Source organism: Schistocerca nitens, chromosome 11 (assembly GCF_023898315.1).
Source record: "Schistocerca nitens isolate TAMUIC-IGC-003100 chromosome 11, iqSchNite1.1, whole genome shotgun sequence".
NCBI lineage: Eukaryota > Metazoa > Arthropoda > Insecta > Orthoptera > Acrididae > Schistocerca > Schistocerca nitens.
In genome coordinates, this window is record NC_064624.1 from 38,889,888 (window position 1) to 38,905,183 (window position 15,296).

A 15,296-nucleotide genomic window follows, 5' to 3' on the forward strand; every position below is an offset into this window, starting at 1 on the left:
TAATTACAAGCAGCTGAAAGTCATAGTATGACCATGGAGGCCATTGCTATAGGTAAAGGCCTATATTTACATGGCTTCGGTTGTACATGAAGGCCCACAGAAATGATACTGGAAAAAAGGATTAATAACACAGATCTGGTTAAACTCGTCAGCAAACATAAAATCACGAGATTTTACAGCGTGTTTATAAAGGATACATTGCCTAAGACAATGTGGAAATCCAAGAAACATGGAACTGTCAATTTAGATGTTGTTTGGGGTATGGAGCTCTTGGTGATTTAAGGCCACCTGAAGAACTGTATTGTCACTTCACCAATAGGAACCAGCTGATGTACAATGTTCGACGCTACCATGACTTCAGTTCATACCTCTGAGGATATTTCTGCATGATATTTTTCCTCAAAATTGCATAAAAACAAGCAGTATGCAAGTCTCCACGTCATTTGAATCTGCGATGAAATTATGTTCACTCTAATCCTAATTGGTTTAAATTGAAAGCAAACTACTTTCCTCCAATATATGTGCAGGGGGTAGCGATGTACAGCACTGACTGGCTGGAAACATACGAAAGCATAGCTAACGTCACTGAATTAATAATAAATTGCATCTAGAGAATTGGGAAGTTGTGTCAATGCCTCTTGGCACTTTCAACACTGACAATTCATATGTATACTTGAAACGTTTTGTTAAGGGATTTGAGGTATGGGGTGAAGGCAAACGTTAATATGTTTAAATCAAAGATAGAAACAAAACACATTACGGACTTCAGTCACAAATATTTAATAGGATGGCTATTAGGTTTCTCAGAGGGACAAGTGATCGTACATAATACTGATAAAATTTTTGAGTTATCAACTGGTGAATCAACTGCCAGTCAGTACAATTCGTGTAGAGTGTAATATTGTAAAGAATTTTGTACCTCGACGACAGATTAGTCCATATTATTTATGCATTTTTTCCTATAGTGAGTCTTGCTTACAAAAGTGAAGAAAATGACGTCTACAATGAATATGGGCTGCTACATGAAGCCAAGGTGGCGAAGGGTTCACAACCATCAGGAATGTGGCAGGTACTGTGAAATTAAGCTGCAAAGCAGAAGCCAAAAGTGAACTCCACTAGGTAACTGAGATGAATGGCATGACCCATACTAGAAGGCAAGGGAGTCATGGAATAAGAGGGAATAAGATGAGTGGTCAGGCGCCATAGAGAAACGGCATGCCTATCCACTGAGGAGGACATCATGCCAGTATGACTAGTTGTTCAGCATCTTCTGCATAGACTCTCAACCGGGCTCGTGTAAAAGCCACCAGTGGTGAAACATATTCCATGATGGTGGAGTGTGTTAAGACAGCAAATGATGAACAGAAGTGCAGAGGAATGAACTAAACACCCGCAGTCTACTTATGAATGGACATGGGATTTTAAAAAAGTGGGGGAGGGTGGTCTGATCCGCTCCCCTGGAAGTACCACTTAGGAGATGTAGGACACTGAGGAACTGGGTACCATGTACAGCCAGGTAAGAATACATGGGAGGACCAAGTAAGTTTCCTATCAGATATTAGCAACAGGAATTTTCTAGTTTCAATGAATGGAAGAACGAAAGGTGCAAGATGTAAATATGGTGTAAGAAACTCATTACACAGCCAAATATTCATACAAAAGGTTTTGGCAGTGGAAAAGTGAAAGCCACTGTTCATGCTTCACGAGAAAAGAAGATAGGAACGACGCTGAAGACGTCACACAAGGAGACACGTTTGTGTGGAACTGTAACAGAGTGTAAAATCCTTGGCGAAAAGGGAGCTGAGACGCCTGTTGGGTGATTCCATAATATGGTTGCTTGGGCTAGCAAAGACAATGATACCCAGGACGAGCATTCAGGCAACCCGTTTTCGTGGATAAATGTGTGTGACAAGTCAAACCATATAAACCTTGAGACCACTTTGTCTTTCAAAACTTCCTCTAGTAAATGGGGCAGACAGCTTATAAAGCCCCACATGTACGGACTACAGATACCAGCCCTCCAGCAGATGTATCAGGACGATGGTTCAAAATGTGGAGAGCGTATCTCCCCAAGCGAATCATATCGCTGCATGCCTCAGTCCACCAGGGACCAACACACACCAGTAAACTTGAAGTGCACGGTATGGAACATTCTTCGGCGGTAAGGATAACATTTGGAAGATACTTTACGTGGTCTTCACAGCTGTATAAAGGTCGTGAGGGAGGGGTATAGCCTCCAGTCGGCCTTAGGATGTCAAAGTTAGCGTAAGGAGGGCTATGCGTGAAGTGTTCAGTGAATTCGAAAGTAAAATTCTATGTACCGATTTGACAGAAAACCCTAGGAAGTTCTGGTCTTACGTTAAATCAGTAAGTGTATCGAAAAAGCATATCCTGACACTCTGGGATGATGATGGCATTGAAACAGAGGATGACACACGTAAAGCTGAAATACTAAACACCTTTCTCCAAAGCTGTTTCACAGATGAAGACCGCACTGCAGTTCCTTCTCTAAATCCTCGCACGAACGGAAGTATAGCTGACATCGAAATAAGTGTCCAAGGAATAGAAAAGCAACTGAAATCACTCAACAGAGGAAAGTCCACTGGACCTGACGGGATACCAATTCGATTCTACACAGAGTACATGAAAGAACTTGCCCCCCTTCTAACAGCCCTGTACAGCAAGTCTCCAGAGGAATGGAAGGTTCCAAATGATTGGAAAAGAGCACAGGTAGCCCCAGTTTTCAAGAAGGGTCGTCGAGCAGAAGCGCAAAACTATAGGCCTATATCTCTGACATCGATCTCTTGTAGAATTTTAGAACATGTTTTTGCTCGTGTATCATGTCATTTTTGGAAACCCAGAATCTACTCTGTAGGAATCAACATGGATTCCGGAAACAGCGATCGTGTTAGACCCAACTCGCTTTATTTGTTCATGAGACCCAGAAAATATTAGATACAGGCTCCCAGGTAGATGCCATTTTCCTTGACTTCCGGAAGGCGTTCGATACAGTTCCGCATTGTCGCCTGATAAAGTAAGAGCCTACGGAATATCAGACCAGCTGTGTGGCTGGATTGAAGAGTTTTTAGCAAACAGAATACAGCATGTTGTTCTCAATGGAGAGACGTCTACAGACAAAGTAGCCTCTGGCGTGCCACAGGGGAGTGTTATGGGACCATTGCATTTCACAATATATATAAATGACCTAGTAGTGTCTGACGTTCCATGCAGATGATGCTTTAGTATACAGAGAAGTTGCAGCATTAGAAAATTGCAGCGAAATGCAGGAAGATCTGCAGCAGATAGGCACATGGTGCAGGGCGTGGCAACTGACCCCTAACAGACACACATAATGTATTGCGAATACATAGAAAGAAGGATCCTTTATTGTATGATTATATGATGGCGGAACAAACACTGGTAGCAGTTACTTCTGTACAATGTCTGGGAGTATGTGTACGGAACGATTTGAAGTGGAATGATCATATAAAATTAATTGTTTGGTAAGGCGGGTGCCAGGTTGAGATTCATTGGGAGAGTCCTTAGAAAATGTAGTCCATCAACAAAGGAGGTGGAGGTGGCTTACAAAACACTCGTTCGACCTATACTCGAGTATTGCTCATCAGTGTGGGATCCGTACCAGGTCAGGTTGACAGAGGAGATAGAGAACATCCAAAGAAGAGCGGCGCGTTTCATCACAGGGTTATTTGGTAAGCATGATAGTGTTACGGAGATGTTTAGCAAAATCAAGTGGCAGACTCTGCAAGAGAGGCGCTCTGCATCACGGTGTAGCTTGCTGTCCAGGTTTCGAGAGGGTGCGTTTCTGGATGAGGTATCGAATATATTATTGCTTCCCCCTACTTATACCTCCCGAGGAAATCACGAATGTAAAATTTGAGAGATTCGAGCGCGCACGGAGGCTTTCCCGCAGTCCTTCCTGAGTGGAACAGGAAAGGGAGGTAATGACGGTGGCACGTAAAGTGCCCACCGCCACACACCGTTGGGTGGCTTGCGGAGTATAATGTAGATGTAGAAATTTGCCAATTGGATTTGCACTCAGGTGGGGTAGGAGTCGGCGCGTGGATAGCACACAGGAAGTGATCACTTGAGTATGTGTCAGAGGGAATGGGTCATTCCAGGTTGATACAGCGCGCACCGCTATCATGTGATCTTGTTTAGAGCACGCGCTATAATCGATTATAGTTCGCTGTTCTAGTGTGGGTGGGGCTCCGGTGGTGATTTGCTATTACGTCACTGGCGTGTGTTCGTGGTGGCTGGCGGAAAGTGAGAGGGTAGTCTGTTTCTGGATATTGCACGGAACGTGAAGTTCGCTCTGCCTGACCTGCTGGTGACTAGCGCTATGGTGGTTGTACCTCGCAATATGAGCTGAGTGGTCTGGGGCGGATCAACTCGCCGCTGTGCTGGCCATGCGGTGGTGATTAATTGGCGTCGGGGTACTTGTTCTGCCTGCCTGTCCGATGTGGAGGTCCGGTGGGGTCCTGTGATACTCTGGCCCGGAGACAACCAGTTGCTAAATTTTGGAGTCGTCTGCCAGGTTAGGGTGTGAGCTCGGTTGGCTCGTCAGATTTTCTGCTGGAAGCTCCAGCTGCGGTTTCTGAACTTCATTCTGATGTGGGAAGGCGTTATTGGAAGTTTATGCTGTGTGTGTGTGGCACATCACGATATTCATTGGTACTAATTTATTTACGTAACTGGAGTATCTTTTGTTTATACCGCTGAGTGGGTCGTTACCCACGCGGTCTGCTCAGCGTAACCTTTGGTGGTGCCTGTATGTTCCTTTTTGAAGGAATTCATGTAGGTGGATCCTGTTGCCTGCCCGGAGTTGCGTTCATGTATGGTATATTTGGCATTTGACATATTAGGTAAAGTCTGCCTAAGGAAGGCGGTTTTGGACAGTATACGCATAGTGAATTACTTCCGCTTAGTATATATGGTCTTCTGGGACAACACGATCTCGTCAATTTGGTTTGTGTCACAGCATTTAGTGGTATGTTCCGTATTTTTATCTTACTGTGTTATTATTAACTTGGTGGAATGGTCGCGTTTGGTGTTGTTAAGGCACTTCTAAGACTGTGGTTTGACTATTCATGTGTGCTTGGCTTTTATTGTTTTGCTTATTAAGATTTGTGTGTGTTGGCTTCTGGCACCTGTTAAGAACGCCTGAGTTAACGGTGCTGTGGTTATGATGTGCTGTCGGGATGTTATATAGTTATTCCATTTTTAAATTTTATCTTGTGTTGATATTATCTGTCGTGTGTTACAAAACATAACCAACATGCGTAAGTGATGGGCAGTTGTGGGAGGCATGTCGGGGAGCTCTCAGCATTTATTTCGGGGACCATTTCTAGTGAGAAGGCTCTGAAGTGTGAGAGCTCGGTCATCTGTGATTGTGTTGGGAGTTGCCCTTGCCCTTTGGTTGTATCAAATTATTATTTTGTTATTATATTTATTGGTTGTGTGTTACGGTTCTTTTATTTTATGGTGCCAAGTGCCATTATCTTTCTCAAACTTCTTTCATATAAATGATTTTAAATTGTAATGCCAAGTTAACTTATTATTGGATCTTGGTCTGTGGTGTAAAATCTTTTAAAGCACCATTGTAATTTGTTCTTGCAGAATAAATTTCTCTTATTTTATGGTGCCAAGTTGCCATTATTATTATTAATGTTTTTTAGTTTATTGCTGCTCTTAATGTTTTCCGTATTTATGGTGCCAACTGTCATCATTCTTAAAGGTTTTTATAAATGATCTAAAGTTGTATTGCCAAGTTAACTTATTATTGGATTTTGTCTCTTGGCTAAACTCTAAAAGCTGTTTGGGGATTATTGGGTGGAAATCCTTGGATAATTGTCCTATAAGAACACACATTCCAAAGATGACAGGTGAGCTGGACAGTGCAGAATGAGAAGTCCAAATGGTAAGAAATGTGCATGGAATCTGAAAGGAACGTGGGTGCTCTAGTGGTAAGAGATGATTCGGAAGGTCAGCTAAGAGGGAACCTCTTGGACAGGTTCTCTAAGAGCCCCAAAGCAGATGGTGGGCAGTGAAGTTGCCAAGCAGCAAAAAGGAGTGAGGGAGCTGACCAATGAGCTAGAGTAAGTCTGACTTGGTAACAGCAAATGATGGAGAGGTGTAGATGTTGCAAAGAGAAAAGGTGAAATGAGGAAGGGCAATGCTGATTGCAACAGCTAGCAGCCGCATGTTAAATGAGATGGATGGCCAGCATGGCTCCCACATGAGGTGGAATGCTGTCCATGGAGGTAAAGGTCACAGAGCACCAGAAAGAAACATGAAACGTCAAATGGGTTGTGAGGATAATTTTTTTTCTTGGAAACAGAAAACAAGCGGACACTGCAATTCCAAGAGCAGCTGTAATCCCTCCTGGGATCTAATGCCATGAATTTTCCATTGGAGAAGTCATAATGGGGATTGGGGAAGAGGGAACAAATGAATATTAGTCACCTTGGTGGCTGCTGAGTGCCAGCCTTCAAAAATCCACTGTTACAGGGGGAAGAGGCTGGAGAATCCTGTTCCATGAGATCTACAAACATATTGGCACTCTCCCTGGGTCAGTCTGAATTCCACGGCAGAAAATCAGTAGGCAGTGGGCACCAGCAAAATGGAGGTCAGCCAGATAAGGGTACATATGCCAACACCACTGAAGTGGATCTCCAAGTCAGGGAAGGAGAAGACCATTTGTTTTTGTTAGAGTTCTTAGAACTTTCTAGTTGACGGATGAAGAGTATGTTTTTAGCTGTAGAAAGTCTTTGCAGGAGTATTGCTTTTGTCCTTTCAGCCTGACAGTTGTGTAGCACATGATTCCGCCACCAAATGTAAAGATCTGATTGCTTGTTGCGTAGCTGTAGTAGGAGACAGGGATGCTATTGTGACCTGTGTGATTTCACTACTGCAACACTGACTTGAAGTTGGAAGTCTTGGTGGGCATATCCTCCATTACGCACGGCATAGCAAAAATGGTACTGTAATTGCCAGATGGTAAAATGCACGGATTTTAACTAGCTAACAATTTCAAGTGACAGGGTGGGGTTTGATGGCCTTCACTCAGATCTACTGGGTGCTAGCTCATTAAGACACTTGGGACATTCACAGGATTACAATTGATACAGCAGAGAGGAGGCGAACAGCTGCCCTCGTGAGCATCTCTGCCAAAAGTAACACACTTGGCCATGTTTTGACTGGATACACGATTTATTATAATGTTGACACTTGTACGAACGCATCTGGTTTGGAATGTATGGTTGGACTGTGATTACTTCACAGCCTCCCTTAATCTTTGAGGCAAAAACTACTCGAGCAAATGGTAGAAAATGAGTGCATGTGGGTCCGCAGCTCATGGTCGTGCAGTAGCGTTCTCGCTTCCTGCGCCCTTTGTTCGATTCCCGGCGGGGTCAGGGATTTTCTCTGCCTCGTGATGACTGGGTGTTGTGTGCTGCCCTTAGGTTAGTTAGGTTTAAGTAGTTCTAAGTTCTAGGGGACTGATGACCATAGATGGTAAGTCCCATAGTGCTCAGAGACATTGAGTGCATGTGGGCATTAAGTTTGCATCCATCTTTATCATAAATGAGAAAAATTTCACAGAGTCTCCAACTGCAACACCTTCCAGAATAAGGCATGCATTAGCTGTCGCAAAGAAATGACCCTCTTCAGTATGTGACACCATGAGGAACGAAGGTGCATTTGGGAGGGCCTTCAAATCTATTCACCCACCGTAAATGATTATTCGCACCTCAGGTCACACCCCCCAAACTCCTGACAGAGGGACCAATTGGCAATTGGGAAGGTAACAGCTCAGTCACTCACCCTTCTGGGCCTGACCTGTATCAGAGGGTACATGAGAACCCTACCCATTGACCTGGAGCTGCCAATTATGCATTACTTTGTCACCTGTAATGTGTCTAACGAATGGGACAGCCTTCAGGAACACACCAGGATGAAGGAGAAACAAAGAGAATGAGGATTCACCAGTTAAGTCTTCACAGCCTTACTGAAAGTGGCACCAGCTACTTGTGTTTCTTCTTGATGGTGGCCCGTAAACCACTACAAGCTTGTGCGTTACCTGAGCACCACTGTGGCACCGCATTGAGAGAGGTGTTCACCACTATATTCATTAATCTGAAAGGCTGGGAATCAGCTCCAATTTTTGGATATATAGCCATTCACCCTTTCTTCTAACTTGTTCTACTGCGGTATGATATTAGCTTGTGCCCATCAAGATGAATCTGTTGAATTTAAGTGATTTCATGTGACATTCTGCATTAAACACAATACAGATGCTGATATGCCACCTGAACTTTTATTTTCCTGTGTGGATATCAGACATTTGCTCTATTTATCTAGGAATAGTCACATAACGGTTGTTGCAAAGAATAGTATTAATGAATCATTACAGTAGTGCATTTTATAACTGAAGTACTCTCACAATTAATAAACAAAAATTTATATTTCTGAAGAAGTTCTGCAGTGAATTATGAAAACTTACCTTGCACTATCAGATGCACATCTTGTTGAGGTTTCCACCTGAAATATTTGAAGAAATGGCCAGTGATTTACAACTGGTGAGACAGTAAATACATAGAATTCTATTAACGCCCACCAACATGTGATTGGTCCACAAAATGCTGTAAGTTAGGATTGAAAATATCATTTAAGAGGACATGATAAACTGTTGCAGTTAATGAAACAGAATGTTAGTAAGAATTCATTCTCCATTTTCTCACTGTCTTCAGTACTGTAAAAAACTACACAAGCCAGTAATTTGGTTGTTGCTATACTTCCTACTAGACACTTCACAAAGGAAAGTGACCAATAACATCTTTAATCTGTTATGCACTTACACTTTGTGTAAAATGTTCTTTCACTTTTTTTCCGTTATGAAAACTGCCATGCAATGACAGATGAATCCATCATCGTAAGTGACACATTTGGACCTTTGTGCTCTGGGCAGCCCAGACCAACTTGCAGAGGTGAGGAGTGACTCCTAAACCCAACCTTAAGTTCACACCCAGAACTACATACAGGCTTGGACCATTAAATATACAAACAATAATAAATATTGGCAAACTCAAAATAGTTTCACACATTGTAAATGGACAAGTTAAAATTGGTATTACAAAATATCACATTCACAGATGAAGAAATACCACAATCAGAGAACTGTAGATTCTTCACAGAGAACACAGGGAAGAAATTCACGAAACTACTACAGAACTAGGCTCTGCATTCATAAATGGCAATTATGTTGCAAACGGTACCAAAGTTTTTGGGAGGACAACGGTTCAATCCCACACCCGACCATCCGGATTTAGGTTTTCCGTGATTTCCCTAAATCACTCCAGGCAAATGCCAGGATGCCCTTTGTAAGGGCATGGCCGACTTCCTTCCCCATCCTTCCTAATCCAATTAGACCAATGACCTTGCTGTTTTGCCTCTTCCCCCAAACAATCCGAAATCCAAATTTTTCATTACCTCCAGAAGTCTCTCTCCCTGCAATAATTCAATATTTAGGTGAGAGGTACATAATAATTAATGCACATGCACCAATAGATCAGGATAACAATGCAGAAGGTAAAACAGTCCTCAGAACAATGTTGAGAAGCATCTGATGAAGTTCCAGAGGAGAACATACAGATTTTATTTAACTTTTATCCTCAGACTGGCACAGAATGGAGATGAGAACATTATCTGCCCAAACTGCTATTAAATGAATTTATTCACAACTGGAATTTTGACTTATGCCATTCTCAAGTGACAGCTTACTATGAACTTAGTCAGTGTTACTAAATGTCATGCCTAGTTCTTGGGGAGTGGATATTAAGGTGTGGAGTATGACATGACTTTGATAGAAATTAGTACATGAACTACTACCAATTTCTAGGCATACAGATTACAAAGACTCCCATCTTGTAAAGAAAATGGAATTTGTAAACATGGTTAACACGAAAGTATTACCTCACAAGTATTACCTCAAAAGGAATTATAAAGGATTCAGACATCACACTGAGGTACCACTTGAGAATTGTAAAACTGCCAAATTAATTTTGAATAATACATTCCATATCAGTCCTGGTAGAAAATGTTTTCATTTATGAATGTCTGCCTGACTAGATGTAAGAAAAAAGGAAAACTGCAAAGAAAAAGACATTTAGCATACACCACTAAAAAGATATGAGGACAACAATAATATGATTTGAGAATATCAGACAGCTTGTGTGCCAGTAACAAAGCACAATTCCGAAAAGATGATGAATTCCAGAGTCAGACATAGATATCTGTTGAAATTGACCATTACCACTGAATAATAAAAGTAAGATTCCTGGCCTAGAATAACTGATAACCATGTTCACATAAGATTCAATGAAATTCAATGAAAAGTTCAAGGAGACAACAGCAGAATTCTAAAATACAAGATATATCAGAGATGGCTTAGGACAGGATGGTCCTGTGAAGGCCAAATTGATAGAGGACTAAAGGAGCAAAATACCATTGGAATACATCTGTAACATTTTAGAAGGCTTATGACTATAAAGCAAGACTGCTTTATTTCAAAATTCTTAAAGAATTTGAAATACAGAAGACAACACAGGTCTTCTTAAAAGAACTACAGCCTCATTTGAGATAAGAACAGACTTTAGCCAAGGCAATGTACTAACTCCATTCTTCTTTCAGACTATACTAGAAAAGTGAATATTGAACAGATGGAGCAGTTCTCAGAATCTACTACCAGAAGTTAAATACTACTTGGTTAGAAAATTGATAATTTCAAAATTGTTTGTTCAACTTTTGTAGATAATTTAGCAATGCTGACAATGTAGAGAAACCACAGAACAGAGAGAAAGAAAAACAGTAGGAAAAGCATGATTACTCGTCTCCTCTGATAAGCAGCAGTGAAGCAGTAATGGGTAACTAAAGGACTGCAACATCCCTATCAAATACAAAGTGTGGGAGGGTCAGGGGAAGACAAATTTAAGGATCTATGAGAAGTCATGTAGCCAAATGGTGGGGAAAATGGAACCACAAAAGGAAGACTATAAAAGATGGACTCTGCATTTCAGTTAACAGAAGATGTTTATAGTAAAAATTCATTCTCCAAAATTGCAGAACCTCCAACTTGCAAGGTAGTCATTTGGCCAAAATACACATCTGTATCACACAGAATACACATCTGTATCACAAATACTAATTTTAGAATCAACAAAAGATAGTGAAAATTACGAAAAAGAAAAGATATTAGGAAACAGAATACCACCACAAACATTTAAATTCAGAAACAATACAGAAGTATAGATAAATATGTAGGAAAATAACTGGAGACAAAATTTGGCATACAAGGTTAATGAGTCTTAGCATACTGAAAGGAAAAACTGTGTAACAGTACTAAAACCATTAAAAAATCTCAAAGCCTTACAAGAGTGCACAAAGACCTACAAGAAACTTGTATAAATTAGCAAGATATTTAAAACCAAACCAAATACAGAAACAGGATTGAGTTGGTAAATTCTCCACAGCATAACAGTTCCAAAAAGACAAGATAGAAACTGAACGTCAGGTGCGTGGAAAGAAAAATGTGTACAGAAGAAGGAGTAGCATAAATAACTGTAAAACCTTAGCTGGCCTGTAATTGATCAGGAAGAAAAAATTGTTCCATATTTGTAGTACCTTCTCAGTAAAGCATAGCAATCGTATATGTACTGCAAACAAGTTGCAGCAAGCAGCTCAAAGAGTCTCTGCAAATATGCAGATAACAGTATTTGGAGTGTTTTTTTAGGCTACAGCAGTGATTAGAAATATTTTGCAGTGGTGTTGTTATGCTGTCAGTACTGCTTGCATGCAGTCACAAAAGAGCAATGCATTCAAGTGTCACCCCATCAAGAGCTGCACACTGCTGTGGTTACATATCTAGTGAACAAATACGATCATACAACAACAATGTACATATGTATTCCTTTAGCTCGAAAGTTTGTAACTTGCCTTGATGGTATGGTATCCAGTAACTACTATGACTGAGGTATTCACTCAGTGATTGTTTACTTGCAGAGAAATAGAAGTATAGCAAAACAGAACACTCGCTTGATGTGAGACAAGCTGTTTTGCATGTCTTCAAGATTGGGAGTACTTCTATGGACTATGGCATATCACAACCACAAACAAGTGTGCACAGTCAATAGCAAAAACATGAAACAACAGTAACCAATAAGCCAAGGTCAGGTCATCCCTGAAGAGAGAGGAGGAAGGAAAGAATGATTTGTACGCAATCAGATGGTGTTCCAAGAGAAACATCTCAATAAAACTTGTGAATCCCTGTAACATGTTCATTGCACTGGTGCATGTCTTCTGCCAATTGAATCCAATGTTACTAGATAGAAATAGATTTCCTGCAGCATTGAATATATGGCCATTTTTAAGGCAACCGGGAATTTTGACTGGAACACTGGACTTGTTATATTAAAGTTGAGTGTAACACACCTCAATTTTGGAGGCAATTATTTGAAGAAACAAATGAATTTTATAAACTGCAATATATGGTATCAAGTCTTTGTAAGCACCACTGGAAATTAATTTGAACAAATAATGAAGGTAACTGAAAATGTCATGCATTCAAACTTTCAAATATTATACGTGAGATAGTAATGTGAATCTACCATCAAATGCACAGGATTGATTGACACTGAACATTTCCCATTTAACATTGAAACACAAAAATCTATACATTTAATATTTTGCTCTGGTGAACTATGTTCCTTCTAAGTCAAGAGAAATGCCCTTAACCTACTATCCATTGGGGTTACTTTCCTGTGAGAAAAGGCCGACAACTGTGAGGCAGTATTTAAATTCACATTCATGTAACTTTTGCACTTGAATCTTTAAGCAATTTTAGGACTTTCCCAAGGTCAGTGCTATGATGGCAAGTAGAATTTTTGTCACACATTTAAACATAATCATAAACTCATTGACAAACAAAAGATGAATGCGGCCAAAATTAGTGAGGGACAGCAATAAACAAAGGATGCAACAAATCAAAAATTCTAACTCTGCTGACTGATCTCTCAAAGAATCAGATGCATAGCCAACTGCTAATTTGTCACTTTCCAGCTATAAAATATTATTCACAAATATTATATAGAAAAACACTAAAATTGAATTCAACAGTACTATTTCAAACTGTGCAGCCCAACTTCAGGAGTTAAATAGAGGCCTGTATACTTTTTCATTCATTAATTTTATAAACACTGATTACAATAATGCTAAATAGTACTACATGTAAGCCAAAACTGCCACAAGCATAAACAATACATCAAACTGTACAGTGAATACATAGTTTGACTGGAACACAACTGGATCCAGGGTATCTACAATTTGATTAGAACTACTCAATTAATTTGACTAGAGCTAAATGTACTCCACAATTCCATACACCAAAAGACAGCATATTTTACACTACACCCTTATCCTTATCAAATGTGTATTAGATAGGTTTTTGACAAATTAACTATTATGCAGTGTGATCAAGATGTGTCAAGTTCAATTGGTTGTAATTCAAACTTGGTAAGTGCTACGTAGTAACCTAAAGCACCATGTAAATGAGCAGGAAATTACAATCTCACCTGATATGACACGTTTGTTTGTATAGAAATATTTCCTTGTATTTAATTACTGTAACAGTTGCATATGATGGCAATTTATCATGTTTTCACTGATAATTAATGTAATATTTATCTCAGAATGTTTCGTAAGGTTCTAAAGTGACCAGCATGGGAAGGTGCTTATCTCAAGCCAGGCTTCACAAAATCCTCACCAGAGTACCAACTAATCCAGGAGGTTAATTGAGGAAGGACGATGGGAAAAATACAGAGACAGCACATGAGACACTGGAACTGCTCCTCAAAACTCGTTTTCCTCAATATGCTCTGGTGGATAACATAGACAAGAATGCAACCCCTGGAAGACAATAGTTCTCAGGCACTCAAAGAGAGAACTGAGAGTGTGGCAATCTCAGTAAAATCCAGTGGGCGGTGGGAACATCCTAATGGGTCTAGTCACCTGGCTCAGATGGAATCTTTCTAGCTCTCTTGAAACAAGTACGAGAGAATCCTATAAGAGTCCTGTGCAGGTTGTTCAGGGTTAGCCTAGCAGTGGGAGTCATTCCCAATGCCTGGAGGTCAGTGAAGGTTGTCTTTATTCCAAAGCCAGGGAGAATTTATCATATGAAGGCCAAGGATATAAGACCAATCAGTCGAGTTGATGTACATGCTGGGGAGAGGAGGCTAACTAGGGCTCCTCTACATTCAAAGTAACACACATAACCAGGTAAATCAAGTGAGACAGCTCTCCAACTATTTGTTAGGAGGGTGGAGAAAGACTTTCCTTTCAAGAAACAGCCCTCTGCATCTTCCTGTGTGTCAAGGGGGCTTTTAGTAACACAACCTTTGATTCCATGGTTAGGTCAACAGAGGTGCATGACCTGGTGACCACTATATGTAGGTGGACTAGGGCCACGCTTAGTGGAAAGAGGGTAGAGGCCACATGATGAATGAAAAAATAGTAATTAACACCACTAGAGGTTGTCCACAAGGAGTTTTGTCCACTTTATTGTGGAATCTACTGGAGAACGAACTCATTGAGGAACTAAATTACAGACAATGCTTTTGCCACGGATACGCAGATGACCTTGTCATAGTAATACCTGGCAAATTTGCTGACAAGGTTAGGAATATGGCACAAGGTGCACTGGACATTACACAGGACCTAAACGTTAATCCTAACAAGACTGTTGTGGTACCAATCACGAAGAAGGACATTTAAAGCTTTTTGATGAAACTCTATCTGTGAAGGGGATAGTGAAATATCTAGAAATAATCTTAGATGAGGAACTAACATGGACCCTTCACATTAAGAGCATCTGCTCCAAGGTGAATTGTACTCTAGTGAGTACCAGAAGGCCTTGTGGCAAAAACTGGGGCCTAAGATCCTGATGTATGCACTGGACACACACAACAGTGGTTAGACTTAGGATCTCCTACGGGGCCGTTGTGTCGTGGAAGAATGTACAACAGCAGGCTGCAGCTAAGGAGCTTGCTAAGGTGCACAAACTGGCCTGCTTTGCCACAACAGGCAGAATTAGTAGCACACCAACCACTGGGATGTAAGTCATGCTGGACATGCCTCCACTACATCTTTGGGTTAAGATGAAGGCAGCAGCTGGTGCATACACACTCAAAACTGGTAAAAACTGGATCACATTGGATATCCAGACTCAC

General features: G+C 40.8%; 1 long non-coding RNA gene across 1 annotated transcript in view; it reads right to left on the reverse strand.

The window, feature by feature from the left end:
* Positions 1-15,296, reverse strand: part of LOC126213475 (uncharacterized) — a 90,302-nt gene that overhangs the window by 25,005 nt on the left and 50,001 nt on the right. The window contains exon 2 of the long non-coding RNA XR_007541193.1: positions 8,522-8,559. This is a non-coding gene — a long non-coding RNA (uncharacterized LOC126213475). The remainder of the gene's footprint in view (positions 1-8,521; positions 8,560-15,296) is intronic.